Here is a 10,182-nt window from a genome sequence, read left to right as displayed (position 1 = left end):
TTTTAATTGTTGGCTGTGTCAGGTCTTTGCTGCTCGCGGGCTTTCTCTAGTTGTGGCAAGCGGGGGCTACTCTTCATTGCGGTGCTAGGGCTTCTCCTTGCAGTGGCTTCTCATTGCAGAGCATGGGCTCTAGGTGTGCGGGCTTCAGTAGTTCTGGCACGTGGGCTCAGTAGTTGTGGCTCGCAGGCTCTAGAGCGCAGGCTCAGCAGTTGTGGCGCACGGGCTTAGTTGCTCCACAGCATGTGGGATTTTCCTGGACCAGGGATCAAACCCATGTCCCCTGCATTGGCAGGCAGATTCTTAACCACTGTGCCACCAGGGAAGTCCCAGGGTTATTTTAATGGATTTTTTAAAATACAGATTAATCTTGATGTTGGATCCCTATCTCCAGTGATAAGAATGTTCTCCTCGTCCTCGTACAGGGAGGGCATCTTTCTCAAGGGAAATTTTATGCCCTGCTTTGGGTAGTAAGGGGGAAGTCAGAGAGCCTTTCCTGTATTTGCTTTTTCTCAATTGCCTTCAGCTTAATCAGCATGCCACAGTGATATATTTTGGGATGGCATGTTCTGATACCCTTCACTACCTATTAGAAAAATGGGTAAATTATATAAACAGGTTATTCACAGAAGAGGAAATACAAAAGGCCAATAAACATAAAATTATCCTGAACCTCACTAGTAATCAGGGAAATGCAAATTTAAGCAATGAGATAGTTTAACCAGATTGAGAAATGTGGAGGATATGGAGTGTTGGCAAGGGTAAGGTAAGTGGATATTTTCCTGCTGTGCTGCTAGGAGTGTAAAGTCCTCCAGCCATTTTGGGGGGGCAATTTTGGAGTGTGATATGGCACATTCTGATTTTGGGTTAAGAATGGCAGGTATAGCACACCTGAACTTCTGCCCCTTTCCGAAACTCAGTAAAATGACTGAGTTTGCCAGAAAGCCTTTTTTTGTTTTTTTTTTTTTCAAGCGGCATAAACAAGAACAGCAAGAATGTAAAGGACCCAACAGCATCAACATTTTGGACATTGGAAAGCTGACAGAGAAACAAAAACTAATTTGGCAAACACAAGAAGGCTGAAAACAGGAATGTGGAAAGCAAAGAAGCAATCCTTTCCAACACAACTCCCCCTAAAAAGGCTTAGAAATTGATAGTAGCAGGTACCTCTAGGACTTGGAGTGAAAGTCATTTTGCTTCAAAGTTTGTTTGCAATTTAAATCAAATCCCCCCTAATTCTATACTACTAAGCAATTGCCTCTCCCCCCATCTCAAGGAAGATTGGAGGCTAGTTTAGATTTACCATGAAATTAAGTAATCTTTAGGTTCAGAGCCTAGCACTGTCATGGGTCCCTTCCAAGGCCCTGGGAGGGGCCCAAGAAATGTGTTCAAATGGTCATTTTTTGGTTGGTTTTAATTTTTTTAACTAAGTTATTTTTTATTCTCTGTCTCAAAGCCCCCAAATTTCATGAGTTTCAGACACTGCAAAACTGGGATCTGCTCCTGACTAGAGGATTATTATGTGAGGAGGATAAAATAGGATCTCTACTCAAAAGAAACTAGACATTGTTAAGCCAGGGTCCTATACTAAAAAGAGAGGGATTTAGCAAAGCTTTATGTATAGTGAAGTTTGTATACTAAAAGTTCACATTCCCAGACTCCTCTAACCTAGTTTAAAGAATGCTGGCAACCAAGATTTACCCTCTAGGCAGTAGATTTTAAAAGCCGTTTCTTAAAAATTTGAATCCCCAAAGAAAAGACCTAATGATACTGAATCTAGAGTCCCCAAAGAAAAGTTCCTGTGAGATTACCCTACAGTGCAGTGCACAATTGCTGAGCCTCCTTTCCTTAGCACCTTCACACATGGAATTGTAAAGTCTTCTACTCTTAAGTTTAAATATGTACACCAAGAGCCAGCATCTTATGGAAAACTAAAAGAATAAATGGAAATAAGTGAAAAAAAAACCCACTTAAAGTAGTAAGAGAATTTAACAAAGTAGCAGGATATAAAATTCACATAAAAAATATACAGTCTTCACCAAAGAAGATATACAGATGGCAAATAAGCATATGAAAAAACGCTCCATATCATATGTCATCAGGGAAGTGCAAATAAAAGTGAGATATCACTACAGACCTACTGGGATGGCCAAAATCCAGGACACTGACAACACCAAATGGTGGTGAGAATGTGGAGCAACAGGAACTCATTCATTGCTGGTGAGAATGCAAAATGATACAGCCACTTTGGAAGAATATTGGCACATTCTTACAAGACATATTCTTACCAAATGATCTGATTGTGCTCCTTGCTATTTACCCAAATGAAGTAAAGATGTATGGCCACACAAAACTCTGCACATGGATGTTTATAGCAGCTTTATTCATAATTGCCAATCTTGGAATCAAACAAGATGTCCTTCAGTAGATGAATGGATAAACTGTGGTACATCTAGACAATAGCATATTATTCAGTGCTAAAAAAGAAATCAGCTATCTGGGAGTGGCCAAGATGTCAGAGTAGGTAAATCCTGAGCTCACCGCCTCTCGTAGGCACACCAAAATTACAACTAGATTATCTACAGAGCAACTATTGATGAGAAGGACCAGCAGACTAGCAGAAAAAATCTACAACTAAAAATGTAAAGAAGGAACAACAGTGAGACAGGTAGGAGGGGCAGAGATGTCGTATAATTAATACCTGTACCCACCAGTGGGCGATTCACAGATAGGAGAATAATTACAACTGCAGAGTTTTTCTTCAAAGAGTGAGGGATCTGAGCCCTGCATTGGGCTTCTCAGCCCAGGGCTCCTGCACTAGGAAGACAAGCCCTCAGAATGTTTGGCTTTGAAGGCCAGCAGAGTTTACTTTTGGGAGACCCTTTTGGGAAATAGAGACTCCACTCTTAAAGGGCACACACAAAATCTCACATGCTTTGGGACCCAAGGCAGAAGCAGTAACTTGAAAGGAACCTGGGTCCAGACCTCCCTGCTAATCTTGGAGAGCCTCCTGGAGAGAAAGGAGGCAATGGGAGATCCCATTGGGACAGACACTGACTGCAGCCATTTGGGGGAGTCATTCTACCATGAGGACACATGTGTTGGCAAGATGAACTTAATAGATGTATATAGAACGTTCCATCCAAAAGCAGCAGCACCTACTGCTGCTTTTCAAGTGCACATGGAACATGCTCCAGGATAGATCACATGCCAGGCCACAAAACAAATCACAGTAAGTATAAGAAAATGGAAATATCAAGCACCTTTTCCAACCACAATGCTGTGAAACTAGAAATCAACTGTAAGAAAAAAAAAACTGCAAAAAATACAAACATGTGGAGGCTAAATAATATGCTGCTAAACAACTAATGGATCACTGATGAAATCAAAGAGGAAATCAAATAATACCTGGAGGGGCTTCCTTGGTGGTGCTGTGGTTAAGAATCTGCCTGCCATTGCAGGCGACACAGGTTTGAGCCCTGGTCCGGGAAGATCCCACATGCCGTGGAGCAACTAAGCCCGTGCGCCAGAACTGTTGAGCCTGCGCTCTAGAGCCCACGAGCCACAACTATGGCGCCTGTGTGCCACAACTACTGAAGCCCGTGTGCCTAGAGCCCATGCTCCACAACCAGAGAAGCCACCGAAAAGAGAAGCACGCACACTGCAACAAAGTGTAGCCCCTGCTCGCCGCAACCAGAGAAAGCCTGCGTGCAGCCATGAAGACCGAACACAGTCAAAAATTAAAATAAAAAAATTTAAAAAATACCTGGAGACAAATGAAAAAGCAGTTCTAAAAGGGAAGTTTATATCCATGCAAACCTACATTAGGAAACAGGAAAAATCTCAAGTAAACAACCTAACCTTATATCTAAAGGAACTAAAAGAAGGAGAATAAACAAAACCCAAAGTTATTAGATAGAAAGAAATCATAAAGAACAGAGCAGAAGTAAATGAAATAGAGACTAAAAAAAAAAAAAATAGAAAAGATCAAAGAAACAAAGATCTAGTTCTTGAAGAGATAAACAAAATTGACAAATCTTTAGCCAGACTCATCCACAAGAAAAGAGAGAGGGCCCAAATCAATAAAATCAGAAATGAAAAAGAAGTTACAACTGACACTACAGAAACATAATGGATCATAAGAGATTACTACAAACAGCTACACAGCAATAAAATGAAAAACCTAGAAGAAATGTACAATCTCCCAATACTGAACCAGGAAGAAACAGAAAATACGAACAGACCAGTAATGAAATTGAATCAGTAACAAAAAAAAACCTCCCAACAAACAAATGCCAAAACCAGATGGCTTCACAGGTGAATTCTACCATTTAGAGAAAAGTTAACACCTATCCTTCTCAAACTATTCCAAAAAATTGCAGAAGAAGATACCCTTCTGCACTCAATCCACGAGGTCAGCATCACCCTGATACCAAAATCAGAGAGAGAATGTCAAACAGAGAAAGGCAAATACTGTATAATTTCACTCATATGTGGAATCTTAAAAAACAAAATAGGCAGGCGCTGCAGGTGTTAGCTCTGGTGCAGGCAGCTCTGACTAAGCTTCCACTCGTGAACGGACCGACGGACTGACGAGGTGCCGCGCTCCCACCGGCCTCCTCCGACCGCCCAGCGGCAGGCGAGTGCCCCGGGCGATGCAGCCGGCAACGCTGCCGAGCCCAAGCCCGAAGGCCGCCGCCTGGCGATGACTTTTCAAGATTTTTCTCCTTTTTGCCGGACTTCTGGTTAAAGTTCCTGTGGGGTTGTATTTTTTCTGAAAATTACTGCTTTTCCAAAGCCTCCTGTTAATATCCCCTGAGGACAGTGGCTTTTGCGCGACCATTGTCGCGGTGGTGGGCCTGCATGTGATGCTGGCGGGGTTCGTGTTCATCATGTGGAAGGAGGGGATGCCTGAATGGCGGGAAGAGAAAAACGAGCAGCGCAGCCCTTGCTTCCAAGCTGCAGGCGTGGGGGGCCGGGAAGTCCTGAAAGGGGTTTTCTTGTCCGTGTTTAAAAAGAAAAAGTGTGGGTTTTTTGTTTTTTGGGTTTTTTTTTTTTTTCTGTTTAAGAGGGGAGGGAAATTAAGTATTTACTGCAGCTTACACTGGTAAAAATGCGGGCGCGGGGAGGGCTGACATTTTTCTCCACTGCCTGTTAAGGTGCCAAGTGCTTTTCGTTCTGGACATAATGCTTTTGACTGAGATCATGTCTGACTAATGTAAATATTAGTGTCAGAATAGAAGCTAAGATAAAGTAACACTAATTAGTAGGTTTAGAATTTATTTCGTATTAAAATACGTGTCGTGATGTAAGTTTTCTGGCTTGGCTCCCTCATTGATGCTGCTCACAGAGACGTGGATGTGTTGTTACTGCTTTCCAACTCTGCCTACTACGTGGCCTATTATGATGATGAAGTTGACAAAGTAAACCAGTATCAACGACTAAGTCTAGAAGACCTGGAAAAAATTGAAATAGGTCCTGAACCCACTCTTTTTGGTAAGGCAGAGTTCTGCTGCGTGCGACTGCATTACAGATATAAAGAAGCAAGTGGCTATTTCCACACCCTGAGAGCTGTAATGCTCAATGCAGAAGAGGATGGAAAAGATACCCTTCAGTGCATTGCAGAGATGCTGCAGATCACCAAGGAAGCCCTGGGATTAGATGTACCTATAATAGAGAAAAAGCTTGAGAGGAAGAGCAGTAAACCGCATGAAGACATCATTGGCACCAGATCTCAAAACCAAGGCTCTTTGGCCCAGGGGAAAATTTTTTAATGAGCAAATTTTCATCTCTAAATCAAAGAGTGAAACAGACCAAATCCAATGTAAATATTGTCATTCTACGAAAGCTAGGAAACTTTACAAAACCTGAAATGAAAGTTAACTTTCTGAAACCAAACTTAAAAGTAAATCTTTGGAAATCAGATAGTAGTCTTGAAACCATGGAAAACACTAGTGTGATGGATAATGAAGCCCAGGCTGAGTCAGATGGGGAAATGTGTTCAGATAATGACTCATACTGCTCTGATGAATTCCTTACAAATTCCAAGTCTGATGAAGACAGGCAGCTAGCAAACTCTTTAGAGAATGTAGGGCCAGTAGACTATGTTCTTCCTAGTTGTGGTATTATTGCTTCAATGCCTCGATTAGGCAGTCCATCCCAGTCTATTAGCAACACTGATATTAGCATTCATTTTCCTTCAGAGGTTACTCTTGCTCATGAAAGTGGGCTTGGAAAAGGCTATGCGTCTTCTTTGAAGAAAAGTCCTTCTGCTGACAACATACACACATTGACTGGCTTAGCCTAGCCTGTGGATATTTATTGCCACAGATTTGTTCAAGATGCATAAAACAAAATGACCCAGCTGTCAGAAACCAGGTCTGTTTCTCAGCAGGCTAGTGAGGAAGGAAATCAAATGACCAATCGAGTGTCTAATGAAGAAACTCACTTTGAATCAACGGAACAGATACCTTCTCGACCATCTCAATTAGATGTGTCTTTTTCTGCAGCAGGCCCACATCTTTTGTCAGTTGAACCAGTGCATTCAATTGTATCTCAAAAGACCCCCGGCTCCGAATCTGGCACACTTGAACTTGAGAGAAGGCTTCACGTAACTCCTCCTTCAGAGAGCTGTAGCAGCAGAGCAGTCTCTCCCTTTGCAAAGGTTCGAAGTTGCATGGTCCAGGTTGCTAATATTACCCAAGGTGGATTAACTCAGGGGATAAACTTTGCAGTGGCAAAGGTTCAGAAGAACCCTGCAGAACCTGAAGTGGTTAATGAAGTCCAGCAGAATGAACTTAAAAATATGTTTACTCAATGCCAGACATGAATAATTCAGATTTAGTGTTTAGCCACACAGAATCATGTGGCTTTTATTTAATCCAAAAGAAAGGAGGAGTCATATAACCTGTACTGTCTTTGAATCTAGGGATCCCAAATTCTAATTATGTTTATTTGGAAAGGTTTCAAAAAGAGACTGAACCTGAGAAGATTTCCAAATTTGAGAGCTAGGACAATGGAAGTGCATCACCCTAGAATGTGTAGACCTAAATAGGTTATACACTACAGAGCAGTTTGTCTCTCTAAAAGTAATTCAAGAATACATTGCTTTAGGACGTAATAACCTGAAATTTTTTGGAGTGGGGTGGGTGGGTAGAATGTATGAAGTAGACACAAAGTGTGGACATGGATCCATTTATGTGATTAGCATTTTTCATAATTTGTTTTTTTCTGTTTGTCAGTTCATTTCCGTGTGTTTCCTCTACAAGGTAAATACTTAGTTTTTAGTGACTTCAAAGTGTTACTAGTATGGACAAGCATTTTAATATAAAAACTATCGGTTTAGTTTTTGATGGCTTAACCATTCCCTATAAAGAGTTAATTGAGGGCTAATGGCGCTACAGTCAAGAAATGAATGTCCATTTGATCCTGATTTTTCCTACATTCTACTTAAACAAATTTAAAATACTGCTACCTTGTACACCCCAAAGTCTAGGAGCATTAATACTTGCCAGTCATAAAACCTGAGATGTGAGATGTGAATACCAGCACCTATTAATTTTGCTCTATTTTCAGAAATGTTAAGAATGTATACATATTGGATACTGGTAATGCAGTCCATAACTTCCTGTGTAGATGAGCACAACTATTGAAAATTTAGTCTGAAGCACAATTGTGCTAAAATTTTAGGTTTTATGACTGTAACCTTGACCACATGGAATCAGGGCCTTGTCTGTAAGCCTATACAGTAAGAAAGTTGCGCACCTTCTTCCAAACAAGTATTGGTCTGTCTGATATCTTAAGAGCTTTACTCTGTTGAAGTGATTCTCAGCTAAACATTATGTCTGCTGTAACTTTGATATTTCTACTTTTGTTATTTATTAGTGGTATCTTTTTTGAAGTGTCAGATGTTGTGACTATTTAAAATAAATATCATTATAATTTAAGTGAAAAAAAATGAAAAAAGAAAACAGAAACTGTGTTATAGTTACAGAGAATAAACAGGAGGTTCGGGGTGGGGGTAGGAAAGGGAGGAAAGAAATAGGTGAGGAAGATTAATAGGTATAAACTTCCAGTTGCAAAACAAATGAGTCAAGGGTATGAAATGTACACTGTGGGGAATATAGTCAGCAACTTTGTAATATCTTTGTGGTGACATATAGTAACTATACTTCTCATGGTAATCATTTTGAAATGTATAGAAATATCAAATTACTCTGTTGTGTAACAGGAACTAACATAGTGTTGTTGGTCAATTATACATCAGAAACAAGCAAACTAACTAACTCATAGAAAAGGAGATCAGATTTGTGGTTACCAGAGTCGGGGAGTGGGAGAGGGGGAATTAGATGAAGACAGTCAGAAGGTACAAACTCCCAGTTATAAGATAAATTATTACTAGGGATATAATATACAACGTGATAAATATAATTAACACTGCTGTATGTCATATATCAAAGTTGTTAAGAAAGTAAGTCCTAAGGGTTCTCACCACAAGAAAAAATTTTTTATATTTCTTTAATTCTGTATCTATATGATATGATGGATTTCACTAAACTTATTGTGATAATCATTTCATGATGTATGTAAGTCAAATCATTATGCTGTATACCTTATACAGTGCTGCATATCAATGATATCTCAATAAAACTGGAAGAAAAAAAAGAAATGAGCTATCAAGCCATGAATAGATGTGGAGAAAACTCAAATTGATATTACTTAGTGAAAGAAGCCATTCTGAAAAGGCTACATACTATATGGTTCTAGTCATATGACATTCTGGAAAAGGCAAAACTACGGATAAAGTAAAAAGATGAGTGGTTGCCAGGGGTTGGGGTCTGGGGCAGGTATGGATAAGTGGAGCAGAAAGGATTTTTAGGGTTGTAAAAATACTCTCTGTAATATTATCACGATGGATACAAGTCATTGCACCTCTGTTCAAACCCATAGAATGTACAACACCAAGATAGAATCCTAAGGCAAACTATGAACTTTGCATGATTATGATGTGTCAATGTAGATTTATCAACTGTAACAAATGCACCACTCTGATGGGGGATGTTAATGACAGGGGAGGCCATGCATGTGCTTTTCTACACTAACTTTTTAAAAAATGTTTATCATTGAGGTAAAATTTACATACCATAACAATCACCATGTTAAAGTGTACAATTCAGTACTTTTAAGTATATTCACTAAAGTGTGCAACCAACACCGCTATCTAATTCCAGAACCTTTTTTTCACCTTAAAAAGAAACTTTGTACCTATTAGCAATCATAGTTTTTGACAAGGAGACTCCATATCATAAAGATATCTATACTTCCTAAGCTATTTATAAATTTAGTGTCATCCAAAAAGGCATAAATACCAAAAGAATTCAAAGTTAAGTAAATTGTAGGTTGGTGCCTACAGAGTCCTTTCAGGAAAGTTGGCGTGTTCCTGCCTTACGGGGTCTCTGATAGACACTGAATGTTTTTTCCCCCCCAGATTCATATGTTGAAACTGAATGTGCTGATATTTGGACATGGGGCCTTTGGGAGATGATTAGGTCATGAGAGCAGGGCCTGCATGAATGGAATTTGTGCCCATATAAAAGAGTATCCAGAGAGTTCCCTTGCCCCTCTGCCATGTAAGGACACAATGAAAAAATGACTATCTACGAATGAGGAAGCAGGCCTTCACCAGACATGGAATCTGCCTTGATCTTGGACTTCCCAGTCTCCAGAACTGTAAGCAATAAATTTCTGTTGTCTATAAACCACCTAGTCTATGGTATTTTTGGTATAGAAGGCTGAAGGGACCAAGACGGCTCCAGACTGACAAATGGTAAGGAATTTTCCTTCCTGGCAGTCCAGGTATACGCTTACATTTTGGAGACCTCAGGAATGAGGGATTTCCCCAAATTTATAGGTACTGTCTATGAATCCTGGTCAGAGAGTTGCTTGGGTTTGTTTTCCTAGCCTTGGAAGAGTAAATAGCAATGTATAAAATCCTTGTCTATAGAAGTGCAAATATATTTTTTTCTGGTGGAAGGACAATAGGGACCCTCTCACCCCAAAAAGCAAGTTTTAAGTCCCTATGCAAATTCATTTCAGTATTTCTGATTTATAAATATCTCCATCCCTGCTTGCTGCGACTAGAGAAAGCCCACACGCAGCAACGAAGACCCAGCACAGCCAAAAATA

General features: G+C 40.1%; 1 pseudogene; it reads left to right on the top strand.

Moving 5' to 3' along the window:
• Positions 1–4,889: 4,889 nt before the first annotated feature.
• On the top strand, positions 4,890–6,841 carry LOC112392596 (phosphatidylinositide phosphatase SAC2 pseudogene; annotated as a pseudogene).
• Positions 6,842–10,182: the final 3,341 nt, after the last annotated feature.

This window comes from Neophocaena asiaeorientalis, unplaced genomic scaffold, assembly GCF_003031525.2.
Source record: "Neophocaena asiaeorientalis asiaeorientalis breed wild unplaced genomic scaffold, Neophocaena_asiaeorientalis_V1.1 scaffold184, whole genome shotgun sequence".
NCBI lineage: Eukaryota > Metazoa > Chordata > Mammalia > Artiodactyla > Phocoenidae > Neophocaena > Neophocaena asiaeorientalis.
The sequence above is the reverse complement of the archived record's forward strand: the minus strand, read 5'-3'. Positions and strand labels throughout refer to the sequence as shown.